We start from the raw sequence: 21,629 nt of genomic DNA, 5'->3' as shown, positions 1-21,629 counted from the left end.
GTTTACCAAATTGTTAGCTACTCAGATCTTCTTTTTAAACGCGTTGCTTCGACGGGTCAATTTCAAGCCAGAATCATCAAAGAAAAACTGTTTAGCTGTTTGTTTTGTTTAGCAGCCTTGCACAAATTTCAGCTAACTTTACAAAGTTTATTTTTAAAAAGGTATTTTTTTCTGGGTCGTAATCCTCAGTAACCTTGATGGGCACATATATTTCTTTTTATTTTACTTTTTGGAAAGCTGAAATACGTAAAACAAAAAAATATGAGGTAAGTTAAAAAAGTATAAATTTCAATGTAAAAACGAACAATCTTATAACTACATGTGAGTGCAATACCGATGTCATGTGTTGTTTCATTACTAGTAACAATCTTTAAAATGGTGTTCTAAATTTTCATCATAATATTGTTATTACAATATATTCTCTTCGCTATCCATAAAAACTCGTCATCATGGTTACCTTACTTGTTAAATCTGTTTATTGAAAACTTGTTGAAAAATGATAAAGTATTAGGGAAATAACAAATTTAACATGACTGCTTACTAAAATGATGCTAAATTAGACAATTTTTGCCATTGAAATGATTAAACAGGTAAATGCAGGAGTATTGAGGAATATTGTAAATAACGTAAATATACACTTGCCTGTTAAATTCTATGCCAGAATTTGGTGTCCAAACACTTCTGCAATTTTGCACAATACAATGCATTCTTTATATTCGGAAAATATTCATTAAATAAGCAACAATATTAACTTAAATATTCGAAGCGACGCAATTTTTTTGACACACATGTCATATTGACAAAGTGAGAGTTGCTACAATTTTATTATGGTGACTACCCATAATCAGGGAGTATCGCTTTTTAATAATTGGTTCAGATACTTATTTTATTTAGCATAAATAATAATTGTCTCATCCAACAATGCTTCTGAATGACGTTGTTGGCAATTTATCAACAAACTCATGTACAAAAACTAACCTTTTGCACAGAATATTACAGCATACATAGTAGCCTTGGGAAAACTTCGTATTAACAGTGGCAATACCAAGTTAGGTGTGAAAGTGATAAAAAACATGAACTGGGCAATATTTTCTTGTTACACGTCAATGTTCATACCGAAATCTCCAGTGTATTAGATATAAGCTTCTTGCTAAAAATATACGTTAAAAGATAAACTAAGAACAAAATCATTCCAGTGAAGTTAAAAGCAACACATTAGAATTGTGATATTTTTCAGCCCATAATTTAATTTACAAATTAAAACGAAGAATGTCTTGATTTAAAAACTGAAAAAAAAAACAAAAGAGAAAATGGTAATTCATAGGGTCTTCATAGGGTAAAACAAATAGGTACTTCCATTATTAAAACGACATTACTTTTTATACTTTTAATCTACCCGCATCAAAGTGTAATTTATAAACTTATTATATGACCTTTTGATATGTTGTGTATTTTGACGAGCTGAATCCAATGGTGCAATAAAAACCAAAGGGTCTTACTCCCTTATTCACTGGAGGCACAGATTTGTCTACTTATCCAAATGGTAAACTAACTAGAAGTTAGTTTAGGTAGGTACTTAATTATCAAAATATGCCAATATTTTTATTTTCTCTACATATCATTTATAAGAAATGTACATATAATCAAACAATATAAGCATCACTTTGCAACACATACAATATTCAGTAGAAGTAGTCAGTGACAAGTCGATCTAACACTTTCTAATATCCGTTATTGTCACGCTGTGGAAGTGGCGTCTTCGCTTGCAGCATTGTTGTCACGCTGACAGCCCGCTATGTGACATTGACAGCTCCATCGAGGTACGTGTAGACTGGGCTTAACTCAAAGATTTATGTGTGTGATTATGGCTTTATCTATGCGTATTTTTGTTGGCTTTAGATACAAATCGCGGTTTAACATTTCTATTGTAAAGGATATAATTAAAATAATGAATATAATAGTTATAAGTTAGTAACTACTAGATACATTATGTATTATATTAGTTTAGAAATAAAACAAGAAACATTTGTCGTTTAAATACCTTATTGTAACATACAATCACAACGTTGATTTGGTTCGAAAACACATGATAAACATTTACAACGAGAGGCTATTCATTTGCCTGACCATCCAATTACTGTTAATATTTCAGTGATATTGGATGTGGTAAAGTGCATTCCTATTTAATGATCAAATATTTTGTTCAGTTTTCAAATGGATAGGCAAACAGCGTAGCTGCTGCATATCCAAGGATTTATTAGGGTTGTGTGCATTAACCAATGTTCTTAGCGTTTAATAACTATTTGTAACTTAAAAAATTACCTGGCGAAAAATTCAGGTTAATGTGATTATTGCGAAAAAATTGGGAGTAAAAGATAGATACAAATTAACTTGAGCAACGGAGAATAACAACAATTTGATAATATCTAATATCAGGAATAATTTTAGTTTATTTATTAAGCTCGATAGTAATATTTCAGGTAAAACTAATTATATCTATGCCTTTATAAAACCTTTATTAAGCTTTTCATTAAGCTTCCTGACGTAAGTACGTATGCTATATAAATTAAAATCAGATTTTGTATGAGTAATCTCCTCAGTGACTACAACAACTATTTAAATCTGCCTTTGAAACATATAGGTAACCTAATCAGCTTTACTATTAGCAATTCCGATTCTCAGTTCTACCAGATTTGTGGAACGAGTATCTATTTAAATGGATCGCCTCACGAAAAGTTATTATACTCATAATATAGGAATGTGCTGATTTGTTTTGCAGCTACCATACCATTTACGAAAACAATCGAACATCTACATATTATGTTTCGCAAATTAAGTAGGAATAAAATTTAATAAGATATATAGAGATACCCAGCCAGGGCCAGTTCTGGGCCAAGAATGAAAATTGTAAAGATAACTTACAAAAAAAAACAATTTACTTAATAGGTATGCATCATAGCCCTAATTATGCTACTAAAAACGGAAGTATTATTTTACTCAAACATGGTGCTAGTCAACTTCACATTTGAAGCTATAGTAACATCACTAGGTTCGTTACAAAATACAACAACGGTCAAACATTCCTATTTATAAAACACTTGTTTGCACATCCCGAACGAATTGAATGACTTGCTTCGACAAAACTTCGTGGGATATTAAACATTATTTGAAGAGATGTAAGTGTGGAAATCGCCTGACACGTTAGACCCGAGTGAAACATTGGAACGGTTTTCATTTTCATGGTGGATGATTTTCGCACCAACGTATGTTTGATGTATTTCTGAAAATATGCAATGTGTGTAACATGCGACGTAAAAAAGTGAACCCGTTGATTTTATGTCATTTCTTTTTATACTTTTTTTATTTATTTTCTGTTAATACTATGTAAATGTAAATTGAAAACTCTGCCTTTAGCGATTAAGGGAATGAAACTCACACATAAAACATGAGACTGAATAACATAAGACTAATTATTATAAACTAGCATTCCACCCGCGGCTTCGCCCGCGCAGTCAAAGAAAAACCTGATAAATTTTAACACCAATACTAATTATCTATTATTAGAAAGGTAGCTGAAATATTTTACTCTTCATACAATAATTTCAAAGATGTTCGATAAACATCCATCATAACAACATAGGTATATGCCTATATGCCATGCTCAGCTGCGTGTAAAACTGATAGAGCATATCTCCTTCATGCTTTAATGCATGCAAATAAACTAAAGCAAAAAATACGGAAATTTTTCACCAGCGTACTTTGTTCTGTTGTCTGTAACTGATATTGTTAACATGTTCTGTGAAACTGAAAGTACAGGATGGTAAGTGAAAATTATATAGGGGTTGGCAATTTTTTTGGACACTTTGTATGTATAAAAATTAGTATAGACTATCTGTAAGTTTAACTTTATAAATAAAGTTTTCATTTTATAGCTTTTTGTTATGATTTACGTAAGTACATAATAAACTATTCAATCAATGTTTAAAATTGTTTTAATAACATATGTCTATCTACCGGATAAAGCTATTCTTTACATCCCAAATTAATGCGGGCATAATACACGGCTACTAATATGTACCACTTATAGATAGAGTCTATTTTAGTATTTATTCTTTTGACAGGAATCGCTGCAGAGACACTCACGGGGAACCAGAGCCTATAATTTAGGAACCCCTTAATTATTCCACGTGAACGCACCCAATAGAGAATAATACTGCGACTTTGGTCCATTCATCAACGTACTCAATCATAGTTAATTGGCTAAAATAGTATGAAATTCTTTAAAGACGTGTAAATTATGCAAGTGTTTAAAAATCATGTTAAATAAATAAACGTATAAGTAACAAGAATAAAGTTTATTTAGTTACGTGTCAAAAATGTTTCCTGTTTCCTGTTACTACGAACTTATTTGTGGTTATATATGTTTAATACCTCTCTGATATTAATATTAACTAAAATATATTCAGCAATTGCTATGGGACTTGATCTAAATTTAAATTTAACATAATAGCGATTGAAAATGTATGCATAATCTGCAATTAGTTTAACTTTCATAATCCCTCATCCCAAATGTAATAATTATGGAAGTGAAGCGGTCTAAAAGGGTTGTTTCGTTTTGTTTCCCTTTATGAGTATACTTGGAAAACGGGTCTAGGGTTATTTATTAATATATAATATTTATACTTCTTATTAATAAACGGCAACTGTGGCACAGCATGGAGGAGGCTTACGTCCAACAGTGGACTTATCCGGACTGAATGGCTAGATGGATGGATGATTAATAAACGAGATACAATATATTATTAAACATTAAGATACACAAACTAATATTGAAACAAATACATCGCTATGAATTAAGAATTTACAAAGTTTTATAGACTCTAGATATCTAAGCTTGTAAATCCTAAGCGTGCAAATTGGTCCCTATTGACCAGGAACAAAGGCGGGAATTCATGCAATTAATCATTCACGAAGCAAGATTTAATGTCCGTCGATATGAAGTTATATTTGAGTCAATAGTAGCAATCAGGATTGGCTGGTTGTATTCCAGGATTAGACTAGACAGCTCTAGAGACAGAAATCTAGCTTTACTTGAGACTATGGGATATTAAAGATAACTGACCTATTGATTTGAGGGATTGCCTTCTAAATATATTGGTAGGCTTCCTTATTTGTGAGCGTAGAGCGCTAAAACCGAGAGATTTGATTATTATGAAACTAATAAATAAAATAAAGATTCTTGATATGCATCTGTTTCTTAGGTTATAATATTTATTGCGTGATGTTATTCCAATATAGAATTGTTTAAAAAAATAAGATTGTATAGATGATTTTGTAAATAATACTTAATTCAATAGTATGTTATGATATTGACCGACTCATTAGTTTTTGTGTATGTCAGTAAGAGCGAGTAATAAAGTCTGTGCAATGTAAATTCCTGTTAATTATGTTTCAAATGCACAAGTTTTTGTATGCGAATGACGTACGCACAATACTTAGTGTCCGTTCTTCAAAGTTTGAGTTTGAATTTGAGTAAGAACATGTCCATTTTGTTTCAGCTTGAGTACCTCTACACGATTATAGATTACTGTCAGTAATATAATATAATGTGATTAGAAAATCGTTTCACAAGACGTATAAATCTCATGCGTAATGTGCTACGAACTTGCTACGAATAAAAATGGATTCAGTTTTAAACCTCGTAGTTTCGTAACCAAGTGATAAATGTCGTAGAGACTGAGGGGGCTAATTGATATAATAACCTTTACCAGGTACAAGAAACTCGAAAAAATGCTTTAACAATTTTTATTTACAAAAAGGGCTTTACATTTTTATAGTGCAATTTTCGTTTAGTTGCACTCGAAAGTCTGTTCGTAAACTGTCTCATTCCGACAATGTAGCAGTTTCGAGCTTTCCGAAAACTGTCGAGGATATCAAAGTTGGAAAATGGAACAGAATGAAATCGTGGCTCAGTTCACAGTTGACTGTTGAAGAGGAAAGACGGCTAGTTTTACCTCTTCCACGCGATCGTGCTAGTGCAAAAGTGTTTGGGATAAACGGCGATATAGTTTAGTTTGTGCTTATGTTAAACATTTAGGAGTGTCGTATGAATGCTGCTGCATTGTTAGGAAAAGATTTATTGACTGTATATTGATAGTATCGTTGTTTGAACCTTTGGTGAGTATTGTTTACAACTTGATTCAACTTTGTCACTGCTTTTTTGTTAAATAAAAGCTATAAATTATAATAATAATAAATTATTTATTTTTACACCATAATTTGATACATCAATTTAGTGACCCAGGCTCCTAATATAGCTATATAATGAATGAATGAATGAATGAATGAAAGCTTTATTGTACACACCAAAATAATGAAATAACATCAATATAATATACTGTGTGTTGTATATTGTACCTATTGATGTTATTAAAGTGAGTTTTATCTTCCTCGTTGAAATTGATGTTTGTGACTAAGTTTCTTAAATTTTAGCTAGCTGAATCTTTTATACGCTATATATACATAATTATGCAATACGTATACTAGCTTGATCCCGCGGATTCACCGGCGCATCCAAAATATTATAATTTATCTCTTTAACAATTTTTATACAGAACCTACCTATTTATGGAACATACGTTCATCCATACTCTTGTTGATGTAAGATTTCTTTTATTAGTGCATTTGTCATTTCAATGGAGGCTCTCAGCTGGTTGTTCTTGTTTTAGGCTCACCATATTGGTTTCTTCGTAATGTTGTTATCACATTCATCTAATTACCAATTCGACGCTCCGCTACGTTGATTTTCAATGTTTTTTTTTAATCTGTAAACACAAGGACCAGAAAATAATAGTGATGTTTAATAATATCACATATAAATACTATAGTATCACAATAATATCGCGGGTCTCAAACCATAGGGGCGTATATGCAAAAATGCGATTTTTCGTTTTTAATGCCATTGGATTCTACTTTAAGCAATACATAACCTCAATTTTTCTTATAATTTAATACCGATTACTTTTTGTATAAAATGCAAGATATTATTTGCCGTAAGCTAGACAGTCTGCAATTATTGTTAGGCCATATAGCCGTATAATAGACGTAAGAGCAATATTATTGCTTATTGAGGCAGTTTTGACGTGCCTTATAGACGTATACACATGCGACTGTTTGTTTTATTTTAACCTGAAATCATTGTGTCGAGCTATATAGACGTATGCACATACGACCATCAATGTCAACATAATCCTGGAGATATTTAGTCATCACTGCGGACGTATGCACATACGTCTACATATTTTAGTATTGCTGTCTCCAGATTTCGTCACTAGGAGGACGTCACAGAGCAAGTTGGTGGACGTATCGTCATGTCAACAACACGGAAACACGATCATTCTGCAGTGAGATGCCAAAGCGAGTTGATGTAATTCTAATGCGTGGAATAACTTTAGTGAATTTACTATATATATATATATATATATATATATATATATATATATAGATATCTCCATGGGCACTATGTTGATCAAACGTGCCATATAGTTAGTAATTATTTGATCCGTTTTCACTTGTTGATCCGGTTGGTATTTGTGGATCCATTGCCACACCACCGTCCGTATGTGGATCCGAACGGAGCCACAAGTGTCACCATCAGTAATAATAATAATTACGTGCTTTTTATACAAATCCACCTTTTTTGCGTTTTAGCTCTTGTTGATCCGATTCAAATGAGCCAATCAGAGCCCACCGAGCTCAGCCATTGGTCGCTTGCGGCCTTAGCCATTTGAAGGTTTCAAGACATTTATTCCCGTTATAGAAACGTATGTTGCCGTTCGCCTTCCATAATTTGTTCGGATCTTCGGGAGGGCAAGATAGCTAGCTCGTCTATTAGGATAGTGGCGATTTGATGTTGAGATTATAATATTTGTATTTATGTTTTTATGTAGCGCTTTGCGGATGAACATACACGTATTATAAAAGTATAATAGTTTTAAATTCATTATTTTAGTGTCGTCGTAGATTTTATTTGTAGAAGTTAAAAAAGGATAGTTAACGATAGTTTTAATGATTTTATTTTGTAAAATTTGGAGTGGCGCTAATTTATTTTTGTAAGCACTCCCCCATACTTCTATTAAATACTTACATTAGGTGCGGCTTTACTAACGTGTTGTAGATGGTGTGGCGTAATTTATGAGGAATGCAAGAAGTAATATTACGCAGAGATCTAAGAAGTGCTGATAATTTATTTTTTAGGTGGTCGATGTGATGATTCCATTTTAGAGAGCTGTCGATTCGCAAACCTAGTAGATCGGGAGATATTCACACAAAATTTCGAGTCATTTGTAACAGGATGGCGGTTCTACAGGGGTCTTAGTACCAAGAAGCTTAGTACGCAATGACAAAAAGAAAAATGATGGTGTGAACGCTGGTACCGGCGGCTTAGTCGCGTGGGCGTTAGTCGAACTCGTCGGAAAAATAGCGAAAGTCAAACGATTTGTAACACAAACATTTTAGAATTTACCGATAGCCCATAAAAAAGATGTAGACGGTAGTGTCATGCCATACTTTTCCGGTGTGACATAAATCCCGCCATACCGACGCGAATGCGTTGATTTTAAAAAACAATTCAACCATTGGTACCAGGCTATCTTTTGCACAGGCAACCATCGTCGTGCAGCCATTTACGAAAATCGCCATGCCATACTTTTCAGACGATTCTAAATGGTTGCCATACCGCCGAAATGATTTTGTTTAATTGAATGAAATGTTGAAATGAATGTTTAATTGAATGAATTTTGTTTACTATTTGTTCATTTGAGCATACATATTTTTCAAATAATGTACTAATACGGCACAACTCCGACCGAATATCCTTCATATCATCACTACATCTGCAATCTTGTTCTAGCGGTTGTTTCCGTTGTCTATAAGTAATTTGAGTATCAGTTGGCGTAGAACTCGTAGAAAACGAACTTAGCTTCGATAGATCGGGATGCGATCCACCGGCAGTACCCACTGCACCACTGCTGGTTAAACGTGTTGGCAATCTGCGTACACTCATATTTACTCCGCAATGGATAATTTGTGCAGGAATATGAGTCGTCATTTGTTTTTGACCTAAATCTAACATTTTAATTATTTTATCAGATTGATATCCGAATCAGGGCAAAGGCGAACGCTACACGTCAATAAATATTATGATAATTATCTTGATATTTACTGATGTATCTTGGGAGGGATCACAGCACACCCTACACCATAAATACATATCGCGTCAGTACTGAAACGTTCTTTGTACGAGCCAGAAGTGATGACGGCAAGATAAATATTGCGATGTAGGTCCTGGGATCAGATCACAAGGAGTTCCAGAAATCCAGCGATATACAGGGTTAGTTTTCAATGACCGGCCAAATTTTCAGAAATGGTTCAGAATCGATAACATTTTAGATCTAATGAAAAAAATAACGTTTTTTTTTAAATTAGATTTCATTCCTGACCACCACTAAAAAGCGAACGTGTGGACATTACAAAAGCACAATTCAGTTCAACAACCTAGATAGGTAGAAGTTAGCACACACATAAATTTGGCGATGCGCGCACGCACCCAAGTGCATTGATTCTGGCGGTGTTTACGATTTAGGCAATTTTTAAGACATTTTCAAATGAATGCTTTTATTTTTATTTTATTTTATTCGACAATAATGTTTCAAATGTACCTTTGGTTTAATATCTAGATCTTAATTTTAAATTTTGGCTGGTCATTGAAAACTAACCCTGTATTGTGATCCGTCAATACACTACCCTACACGTCAATAAATATCGTAATCCGATAGTAAATATTGACGGATCACAATATGGATCTTACGTGTAGAGTTCGCCAAAGAGTTGCCCTGATTCAAGAGGTAGGTTGTTATTTGTAGGCTGCATACTACTTGAGAATTATCACCGTCACTGTATGACGAAAGGTTCCGTATTTTTAGTTTCACAACGTTTTCTATAAGTTTCAATTGAATTACGGTCGACTTCTTCAACTTCCATAAAACTCAGGAGATTTCTTGCTAGCCCTAATTTCATATCCGCATGTCAATGTCATGTAAGTGCATATAAATGGAACAGATCAACATACGACTTATGATTTGGTATATAAAACGGAGTCAAGAAGTATTTGAGCATTTCAAAATTTGAACCGTTACGAAGTCGAGTTCGTCTAGTCTAGGCGGATTTAGCAATGTATGGAACATTACCTATGTTTGTGTACGGAGCCAACAAATACTGCAGTGTTTACGAAAAATTAATCTACGTTACTTAATATACAGTTTCGTTTTGTCGGATCAAATAAAGCTTTAATTTTTATAATATATATGGATCTGATCAACATACGACTTTGGATTTGGTATATAAAACGGAGCCAACAAGTGTTTATGGGTTTCTGAATTTCGGCCGTTACGGAGTCGATTCAGTTCGAGATCTTAGCAATAAAAATGTTGAGTATATCAATTTCTCCATGAATACGTTTGGCAACATCGCCCAAAACTTTGCGCCGTTGTCACTCCGGGCAAGATCTATGCAACCGGAGTCGAGTAATAAGGGGTAAAAGGTGGAGTCAGGAATGCACGGCAGTCGGGCTTATTTATATATATATATATATATATATATATATATATATATATATATATAAATACCAACTTGGGCACTAAGTTGATCCAGCCCGACTGCCGTGCATTCCTGACTCCACCTTTACCCCAATATTACTCGACTCCGGTTGCATAGATCTTGCCCGGAGTGGCAACGGCGCAAATATTTGAGCGATGTTGCCAAACGTATTCATAGAGAAACTGATATACTCAACATTTTTATTGCTAAGATCTCGAACTGAATCGACTCCGTAACGGCCGAAATTCAGAAACCCATAAACACTTGTTGGCTCCGTTTTATATACCAAATCCAAAGTCGTATGTTGATCAGATCCATTTATATTATCAAAATTACAGCTTTATTTGATCCGACAAAACGAAACTGTATATTAGGTAACCTAGATTAATTTTTCGTAAACACTACAGTATTTGTTGGCTCCGTACAAAAATATATTATAGTTAGGTAATGTTCCATACATTGCTAAATCCGCCTAGACTAGACGAACACGACTCAGTAACGGTTCAAATTTTGAAATGCTCAAACACTTCTTGACTCCGTTTTATATATCAAATCATAAGTCGTATGTTGATCTGTTCCATTTATATGCACTTGCATGACATTGACATGGGGATATGAAATTAGGGCTAGCAAAAAATCTCCTGAGTTTTATGGAAGTTGAAGAAGTCGACCGTAATTCAATTGAAACTTATAGAAAACGTTGTGAAACTAAAAATACGCAACCCTAAAAAGATAGATATTTGGACGAAGCTTTCGTCATACAGTGACGGTGATAATTCTCAAGTAGTATGCAACCTACAAATAACAACCTACCTCTTGAATCATCAGTAAATATCAAGATAATTATCATAATATTTATTCGCCTTTGCCCTGACTCTGATATCAATCTGATAAAATAATTAAAATGTTAGATTTAGGTCAAACAAATGACGACTCATATTCCTGCACAAATTATCCATTGCGGAGTAAATATGAGTGTACGCAGATCGCCAACACGTTTAACCAGCAGTGGTGCAGTGGGTACCTACTGCCGGTGGATCGCATCCCGATCTATCGAAGCTAAGTTCGTTTTCTACGAGTTCTACGCCAACTGATACTCAAATTACTTACAGAAAACAGAAACAACCGCTAGAACAAGATTGCAGATGTAGTGAAGATATGAAGGATATTCGGTCGGAGTTGAGCCGTATTGGTACATTACTTGAAAAATATGTATGCTCAAATGAACAAATAGTAAACAAAATTCATGAAAACATTTCTGAGGTAAAAACAAAAATTACCGAAATTAAGAGCAGTGGTGGCTCAGTGGTGAGACCTCGGACTTCGAATCGATAAGTCCGTAGTTCGAGACCAGGCGAGCGCGCAGGAAATAAATTGATTTTTCAATTTATCTGCGCATGTTGTAACATCACCACTGCTCGAACGGTGAAGGAAAACATCGTGAGGAAACCGACATGTCGAAGAATTAAAAAGTTCGACGACATGTGTCATCCGCCAACCCGCACTTGGCCAGCGTGGTGGATTATGGCCTGTACCCTCATAGGAGGCCCGTGTCCCAGCAGTGGGAACGTATATGGGCTGATGATGATGATGATGATGATGACCGAAATTAAATCGTCCAACGAACAATCCTTGAATTTAATTCGCCAAAATACGAATCAAATTAATGAAATTAAGTCATCAGCATGTATGATAATTACTGAACAAAACATATTGAAGAGTACTATTTCTCAATTAGAATCCCAGATAAACTAGGGTGAGAGTAAAATAAAATCACTGGAATTAAATCTTTAATCAATAAATCAGTCAGCCAATCCATCGGGTTTTACGTCTAAAAATCAACTTCATATAATTTAAAACTTAATCAAGGAACTACGGGACAGAAAGAGCCGCGAAAAAAATGTAATTTTTACTGGTTTCCCAGAATCGACATCTTATAACTCAAAGGAGAGGAAATCTAAAGACAACTACGAAATTTTAAAAAATTACCTCACTAATAAGTTCAGACCTACCAGCCAGTAAAAAAATATATAATTATAAATAACCTTAATTCAAACTGTTGTACAGGTCTTGATGGTATTACTACATAAGCAATTAAATGCATCAAAGAACAAGTAGATAACTGCGTTAAAAACAACCGACTTCAAACTTGCACTTGCAACATTTACAAATACAGACAAAAATGCTCATAAAATAAAAACTACTGGGCCTATCTGAATAAAATTTTTATGGGACCAATTCGACACCATCCCGCATCGAACAAAAAAGAATCACGTAAATCGGTTCAGAAAGCTCGGTGTAATCGGTGTACATACATAAAAAAACATACCGGCCGAATTGATAACCTCCTCCTTTTTTTTTAAGTCGGTTATAAATTAAATCATACCGTTTTAACCAAGCCATAAGTCAAAGACGTTTTCCGGACTCGTTAAAAATAGCGAAGGTAACTCCTATCTATAAGAGTGGCTCAAAATTTGAACTGGTAACTATAGGCCAATTTCGGTTTTGCCAGTATTGTCAAAAATATTGGAGAAGATTTTACACACGAGATTAGAAAAATATTTAGACTCATTTAATTTTATTTCAGTGCGTCAATACGGATTTAAGCCAAAAAGTAACACTCTGTCAGCGACTATGGACCTAACTATTAAAATAAAACAGAACATTGACGCAAACAATATAGTTTTGGGAGTGTTTATTGACCTACAAAAGGCCTTTGATACCGTTTCTCACGAACTTTTAATAAATAAATTAGCATCCATTAACATTAATGGTAAAGCACTAGATATGCTGAAATCATATTTAAAAAATCGATCACGAATAGTTAAAATAGATAACCATGATAGCATTCCCTTACCAATTACATGTGGCATACCACAAGGTTCGATTCTAGGCCCATTGCTTTTTTTAATTTATATTAATAATTTCAGAGATTTAAAGCTAAACTATGGTCACCTAACACTTTATGCGGATGACACCTGTCTGTTTTATTTTGGTCCCTCTATACATGACATGATAGCGCAAGCCGCAAGCACAAAATGATTTAAATAAATTAAATAAATAAATGCAATCTACTAAAAATAAATATATCTAAATTAAAAGCTCATAACAAAATTATTCCACCACACGCTCCACTTAAAATTAACGGTGTTGTATTAGAACATAAAACCCACGAGAAATGCCTAGGTTTGCGAATCGACAGCTCTCTGAAATGGAATTATCACATCGACCACCTAAAAAATAAATTAAACAAAATAAAATAAAACAAACAAAATAAAATCATTAAAACTATCTATAACTATCCTTTTTAACTTCTACAAATAAAATCTACGACGATACTAAAATAATGAATTTAAAACAATTATACTTTTATAAAATACGTGCATGTTCATCCGCAAAGCGCTACATAAAAACATAAATTCAAATATCATAATCTCATCAAAAAATCGCCACTATCCTAATAGACGAGCTAGCTATCTTGCCCTCCCGAAGATCCGAACAAATTATGTAAGGCGAACGGCAACATACGTTTCTATAACGGGAATAAATGTCTTTAAACCTTCAAATGGCTAAGGCCGCAAGCGACCAATGGCTGAGCTCGGTGGGCTCTGATTGGCTCATTTGAATCGGATCAACAAGAGCTAAAACGCAAAAAAGGTGGATTTGTATAAAAAGCACGTAATTATTATTATTACTGATGGTGACACTTGTGGCTCCGTTCGGATCCACATACGGACGGTGGTGTGGCAATGGATCCACAAATACCAACCGGATCAACAAGTGAAAACGGATCAAATAATTACTAACTATATGGCACGTTTGATCAACATAGTGCCCATGGAGATATCTATATATATATCTAATATATATAAATCTCGTGTCACAATGTTTGTCTTCAATGGACTCCTAAACCACATAACCGATTATAATGAAATTCGCACACTATGTGCAGTTCGATCCAACTTGAGAGATAGGATAGTTTAAATTTCAAATCGTTTAAGAGAAAGCGGGCGAAGCCGCGGGCGGTAAGCTAGTCTTAATATATATAAATCTCGTGTCACAATGTTTGTCTTCAATGGACTCCTAAACCACTTAACCGATTATAATAAAATTCGCACACCATGTGCAGTTCGATCCAACTTGAGAGACAGGATAGTTTAAATTTCAAATCGTTTTAGAGAAAGCGGGCGAAGCCGCGGGTGGTAAGCTAGTTATTTTATAAAGAACATTGCATGGAGAATAATAAGGTTAAGATTTTCACAAGCCGAGGATAAACCAATGTTGGTGTCATAAGTTTGAGCAGTTACCCGAAGAAGAACAGAAAGAAAAACAGGAGGAGTATAATGAAGAACATGTTAATAGGAAAGAATATGCCAAAGAAGAAGAAAAATTAAAGGCAATGGTTGACTCTACTCTTCTTTTCTGTACCTGTATTTGATTTCGAAGCAGTATTATACTGTCCATTAGTTTTGGGTAAACCTATCTTTTATAAAAGAAAATTGGGCTTTATGAATTTCACAATACATAATGCAGTGAGCAAACAGGGCTACTGTTACTTTTGGCCAGAGTACGAGAGAAACAGAGGGGCAAATGAAGTCTCAACATGTTTGTATACTTATATCACCAAGCTTACCAATGTGGAACACCTGATTCTTTGCTGCCCAGGACAAAATCGAAATTGAGTGGTAGCTTCAATGCTAAGATATGTAATGATGTCTCCAGCAAATCATGTAAAAATTATGTTATCAATTTGGCCGGTATATTTTTTTTATGTAAGTACACCGATTACTCCGAGGTTTCTGGACCGATCTATGTGATTATTTTTTTGTTTGATGCGTAATGGTGTCGAATTGGTCTCATAAAAAATTTATTCGGATAGGCCTAGCAGTTTTTATTTAATGAGCATTTTTGTCTGATCTCGATGACTTAATTGAAATCTAGCAAGTAACTTTGATACATTTCCCGGTAACCGATTAAGCTGAAATTTTGTATACGTATGTAAATTGGATAACGATGAAACATTATCATGACATAGAGCTGATTTGATGATGGAATCGGAAGGTGGCCATAGGAACTCAGTAATATATTGACTCAACTTTATCGAGTTTGGGCTCGTTTGATTCGTGTTGAAAAATACACTAGTTAAAAAGTATTAAATAAAAATAACTACGTTAAAAACAACTGACTTCAATAACGGAAAAGTAAAAAATAAAAAATCTGATATTATTAATTACTACATATTATTTAGATGTGCTAGTTATTTATTAAATAGCTTTGAAGTCAGTGCCAAGCACTGAGCACTTAGTATCAAACCTATTTAGTAAAAAGCACATCTAAATAATATGTTAAAATTAATAACATCAAATCTTTTTTTTTTTATTTTTTACTTTTCCGTTACATATTGAAGTCGGTTGTTTTTAACGTAGTTAAAAATGTTTGTGACTTTAGTCATTTAAAGTAGGTACCTAAGTAACTATGTTCAGATTTATAAATAAATTTAATTTTTTTATATGCTTATTTTTATTTTAACACAGAAAATATTGTGTAACTAGTTAATTACTTCCATTTGTTTTTTTTTGTCTAGATTGTAGAATAAAACTGGTTTATACCTCTACTTTGAATTCAAACGCCTATCAATATAAATGCCAAGCCAAACAGGCGTAAGAATTTTAAAAACCGCGTAAATAACGTTAATTTCGATGGGTTCTCATTCCTAAATAACAATATTTTGAGTTACCGACTAGGTAAAAATAAATATAAGTATAAATATTAATAATTTAAGGAGAAGGATTTTACGTCCATAAATTCCATACATTTATGGGGGAAATTTGACGGAGTTTTGCCGTCTATTCGTCATGGCAAATAGACGTATCAGCTAAAAACTAGTGTTACAGAGGGAATATCTTAAAACCAAGCATTCCATATTAACTGCAGTGTAAATATATAGCTACATGCAAAAACACAACAAGGTGGCTCAATCACAAAAAAAGTTATTAAGTTTTTTGTCTCTCCTGAAAAGTAGGGGTTTTGTGGATACGCCCCTATGGTTTGAGACCCGCGATATAAAAGAATTTAACAGTGTGTGTCATGTGCACGTTTTTTTTTTAATTTTAGAATACGAAGGAAGTATATAATATTTTATCACCTATATATCGTACTAGCTGTGCCTCGCAGTTTTACTCGCAGTGCTCTTCTCCTATTGGTCTTAGCGAGATGGTATAACCTTCTTCGATAAATGGGCTGCCTAAAAACGAAAGAATTTTTCAAATTGGATCAGTAGTTCCTGAGATTAGCGCGTTCAAACAAACAATTAAACTCTTCAGCTATATAATATTGGCTAGATATATGGTTATATAATACAGTTACAATCTATCAATTTATAAAGTCACAGCTATTGAACGTCGACTATTATTAAATGCTTTCTCAGAATTATCATGATCTGAGAAATCGAGATGGTTCGAGTGGTTGGTTTCACTTTAGTATGACGGCTTTTGTGGTAGCAGTCAAAGGCTTATTATTGGGTTGACATTTTTTTGTGCCTTGAAATTGTGACGTGAATTGTTGGTTTTATTTATTTATTTATTTATAGTCTTTAGACTTTATTGCATACAAAAAGACACAGGACAGGACAGACAGACAGGACATTTGATTGAAATGGCGGCTTTATTGCTTTAAGCAATTTCTTCCAAGCAACCCGAGCAACCAATGTATTGAAAAAAAAAAAGAAAATTACTCCCAAAATAATTAATATTTTGTACTTTGCAATGAGTGGTTAATAATTGGCATTAAAATGGACTGCAAGTACCTACGCATGTATCACTCTCAAAAGAGATTATTTGTACCTAGGTATTTGTTTGTATATTATTCTTTTAATTTCTTACATTTGTTTTTTAATCGAACTATATTCTGCTGAAAGTAGTATATATATTATTTGTTTATGCTTATATGACAGAAATAATTATAATAGTTCAGGATACATCGCACATTTTTGCAAGTGACTACTATCAAGCTGATTTTCCGTTTGTAGCTTTATTTTGATGAGACACCGAATAATTTCGTGTACGAAACTCTCGATTGTGGTAGCTAACAGAGATAACAAGGATAAAATTTTTTGATTTGATGGTTCTCAAATATTTATTACGCAATTTGTAGGACAATATGTCTGTTGAATTATATAAACATTAACTAAGTGAAAACAAAAAAATCAGCTTGTTAGTAATCATTTATGATGACCTCGTTATCGATACACTTTGGAAAGGGGAACTCTTTGAACCAACCATAGATTTTGTAGGACAAATATTTTTTCCAATAATTTAGGTAATTATCTTGAGATTGAACAAAAAAAAATTCAGTTAAGTAGTAATAAATATTTGAGAACCATCAAATCAAAATTTTTTATCCTTGTTATCTCTGTTAGCTACCACAATCGAGACTTTCGTACACGAAATCATTGGGCGTCTCATCGAAATAAAGCTACAAACGGAAAATTAGCTTGATAGTAGTCACTTGCAAAAATGGGCGATGTATCCTGAACTATAACAATTAATTTCCGTTTTAAATGCTTAATTTGCAAAATAAAATAACATCGAATTATGGATGGTAATAATATGATAGATAGAGATTCCGTACGGGATAAATAGACTAATTAATATTATATTATTTTGTTTTTATTTTCGACTTTTGATGTTGTTTATGTGTCACTATTGCAGATAATTAAAACGAAAATAAAATGATTAAGTTCATAAAAGCCTTATTAAACTACTAGCTTACCACCTGTGGCTTCGCCCGCTTTGTCTAAAACCTAATAAATTATATACTAAGACCTTCCTCTTGAATCACTCTATCTATTAAAAAAAACCGCATCAAAATCCGTTGCGTAGTTTTAAAGATCTAAGCATAGACCCTTTGTGTGCATAGAGACAGAGAAAGCGACTTTGTTTTATATTATGTAGTGATGTCATTTAATAGTAATATATTATGACACAGGCTTGTTTTCTGTTCAGGAAATTTTTACATAAGCCTAATATCGTGACAAAGGTTATATTGTGTTATGATATCACCTAATAGCATTAAGAGTTAATAAAATGGAACAGCTAATTTGTTATACAAATGTATTTAAAAAGGGTGTACCTTTTTAAATACATTCACATAAAAGCTAAAAAATATACGTTTTAATACTTTTGGTTAAATGATTTAACGCAGTAAACTAACAGTATTTTAAAATATTTCGGTCTCAATTGAATTTGAAGTCCTTTTTATAAAACTGTTCAAAGTAATCCACTTTTAGTTTAGCATAAGCACAAAGTTTATTTTTAGCTAGGTAGCTTTTTTAAACTTGTTACTCTTAACGTGTAATATTTTTAAATGTATTTGAAAGATGGATTCTTGCATTGAGAATTTTTGTTATCTTATTAAATTAAGTTACTCATATCTTGTTTTGATATTAATTAGTCCACATTTTGAAGATGAGTTGAGTACTAAGAGTGTACTGAGAGTAGATCAGTGGTGGCTCAGTGGTGCAAATCAAATAAAACATTCCATGCACCTGCATAAATAAATAATAAATCCTGTTATCAATATAAATCCTGGCCTTGTCAGTTATTTTCGGTTTGTGAATGTCTCACGTAATTTGCCCTGATTTGAATTGGATAAAAATATAAAGGAATAGGCATGGATAAAATTAATTCATAAATGCTGATGTATTTTTGTTGAAAACCAAAAAGTGTAAATGTCACTCCCACGCGCTAATACATTTTTATTAAGCTCTAAGTAATATTTTAATCGTGTATATTTAACTATGACGTACAACATTTTTAAAAACCAATCTTTTAATTGGTATTAAAAAGTGCTGGATACTATTAATAAATAATATACATGAACATTATCAAGCTTATACGGGTTCTTATACAAATTTAATCAAGGCACGGCTCGGCTGAGTTACAGAAAGAGCAGTAATGTTGTCTGTGGTCTTTGGAGATTTTGCGTGGCTTCTTTCAAATGAATTATCTATATTTGGATTTATTAAGAGCTGGAAGATGCTTTTTCAATTTAAAGATTAATTTAATTACTATATCCTATCCTATCCTATCCTACTTCCTATGCTACTAATATTATAAATGCGAAAGTTTGTGAGGATGTGTATGTGTGTGTTTGTTACTCTTTTACACAAATACTACTGAACCGATTACAATGAAATTTAGCATACATATAGAAGATAACTTGGATTAACACATAGGATAGGCTTTATTCCGGAAATCCCACGGGAACAGGAACTATGCGGGGATTTCTATGAAAACGCGGTCGAAGCCGCGGGCGGAAAGCTAGTAATGTCATAACTAAACCAACAGTGTGTCCCAAACTACAATATGAAAATCTAATACCTCAAAAACGTAATGATTCATTTTAATTATACTTAATCTTTTTGTAATTCATGTCTTTTATCCACACACAAACACAATTTTACACGAACAGATAAAATATATTTTGAGAAAGCAATTCTCGCCTTTTCCGTTTTGCGCAATATACAGGGTCAATAACCTCGATGCGATCCGGTCTTCAGATAATTTCAATTTTCCAGCAATTTCAAATTACTAGCATTTTATTTACGAACATATGCTGCTTTGAAGTTATTATATAAAGGGAATATGGGAAGATATTAGACCTTATATATTATATTACTTACAGAAGCGTTAGAAATTATATTCGATGAATGTATGCTTTTCCGTGGATTTTCCGTGTGAACATGTTTGTATATGAACTCTTTGTAAAGCATTACAAAATTATGAAGTCGTCTGTATTGACAAGGGTTACTTAAGCTTAGTAATTAGCCATTCAAAACAAATTTATAAGATTTAATATTGAAGAATTTGAAATGATTAGATAGACTAAAAATAGAGCTTTATATTATTATATTTAGACAAAAAATACATGTTTACGGAAAATGTGATCTAAGCTATGTTTAAGGATGAATAAAACATAGCTAAGTTTAATTTTAAAGTACTTTGAGTTGCTTCTCTATTTTTGTAAAGCAAAGTTGCGCTGTAAGCTGCAGTCTTACTCGTTCAAGTTTTATAAGGATTTAGTTAGATCTAAGTAGATCAGACTCAGATAAATATAATATGTTTTCATCTATACAGTTATAGCTATATTATATCATGTTAATAAATATACAGGGTGTCCCGTAAGTCGTGGCCCTGATGGATAAATGGTCTAGGGCAATAAATTTTATTATTTTTGTTAGAAAATAAGTCTCTCTACTCCCCGTAACCCGTTGGTCCACTACTTACGGGACACACTGTATGTTTTCATCTATGCAGTTTAAGACATATTATATCTTATAAATAAAATTAATATTATAGATAATACGAATCTCATACTTTTAGGTGTATAAGAACGGTCATAAACCACTGCCTTAATCGGGTAATTAATAGGTTTAATATCAATTCAGGCTCAAGCATTTTCAAACTAAAATGGGTAGTTATAAAGACTATTACGGATAGACTTTTTAATCCAATAATCCTATTTGAATTATGATGCCATTTAAATTGGCAGTATTTTTGCAAACTTGCTGTAACCCGCGGCTATGTTCGCGTGGTCCTTATAGAAGTCATTGTTCTTATAAATAATATTACGTATCTTTACGACCTGATTCATTCACATGTTCCAATATTGACTAAGAGACATTTTATTACATCCTCATTTATTTTCATGTTAATCAGTACCTATGTTTCATGCATAAAAAATTGTATTACATTGCCGTTGTCTACATGGTCCTAAATAATATTACGTTTAGGATGAAACATTGTTCTATAAAACAGTATTTTTAAAGGAAGGATGAAGAAATAATAGCCAACTTGTGTTGTATGTGTGTACAAGATTTATAATTGCCTTTTTAAATTTCGTTTGTTCGTTCGATGTGAATTTCATTTTTCTGCAATGTTGCGGTTTCCGAAGTATAATAGAAGTAGTTATAA

At 33.0% G+C, this 21,629-nt stretch overlaps 1 protein-coding gene across 1 annotated transcript in view; it reads left to right on the top strand.

Annotated features, from left to right (window-relative positions):
- The first annotated feature begins 5,998 nt into the window (after positions 1-5,998).
- The window catches only part of LOC123693147 (acid sphingomyelinase-like phosphodiesterase 3a), a 37,490-nt gene continuing 21,859 nt past the window's right edge, over positions 5,999-21,629 (top strand). Inside the window, exon 1 of the mRNA XM_045638115.1 lies at positions 5,999-6,177. The gene's annotated coding sequence lies outside the window, so the exon portion shown is untranslated. The remainder of the gene's footprint in view (positions 6,178-21,629) is intronic.

Source organism: Colias croceus, chromosome 7 (genome assembly GCF_905220415.1).
Source record: "Colias croceus chromosome 7, ilColCroc2.1".
Classification (NCBI taxonomy): Eukaryota; Metazoa; Arthropoda; class Insecta; order Lepidoptera; family Pieridae; genus Colias; species Colias croceus.
This window is presented reverse-complemented; position numbering and strand designations above follow the sequence as displayed.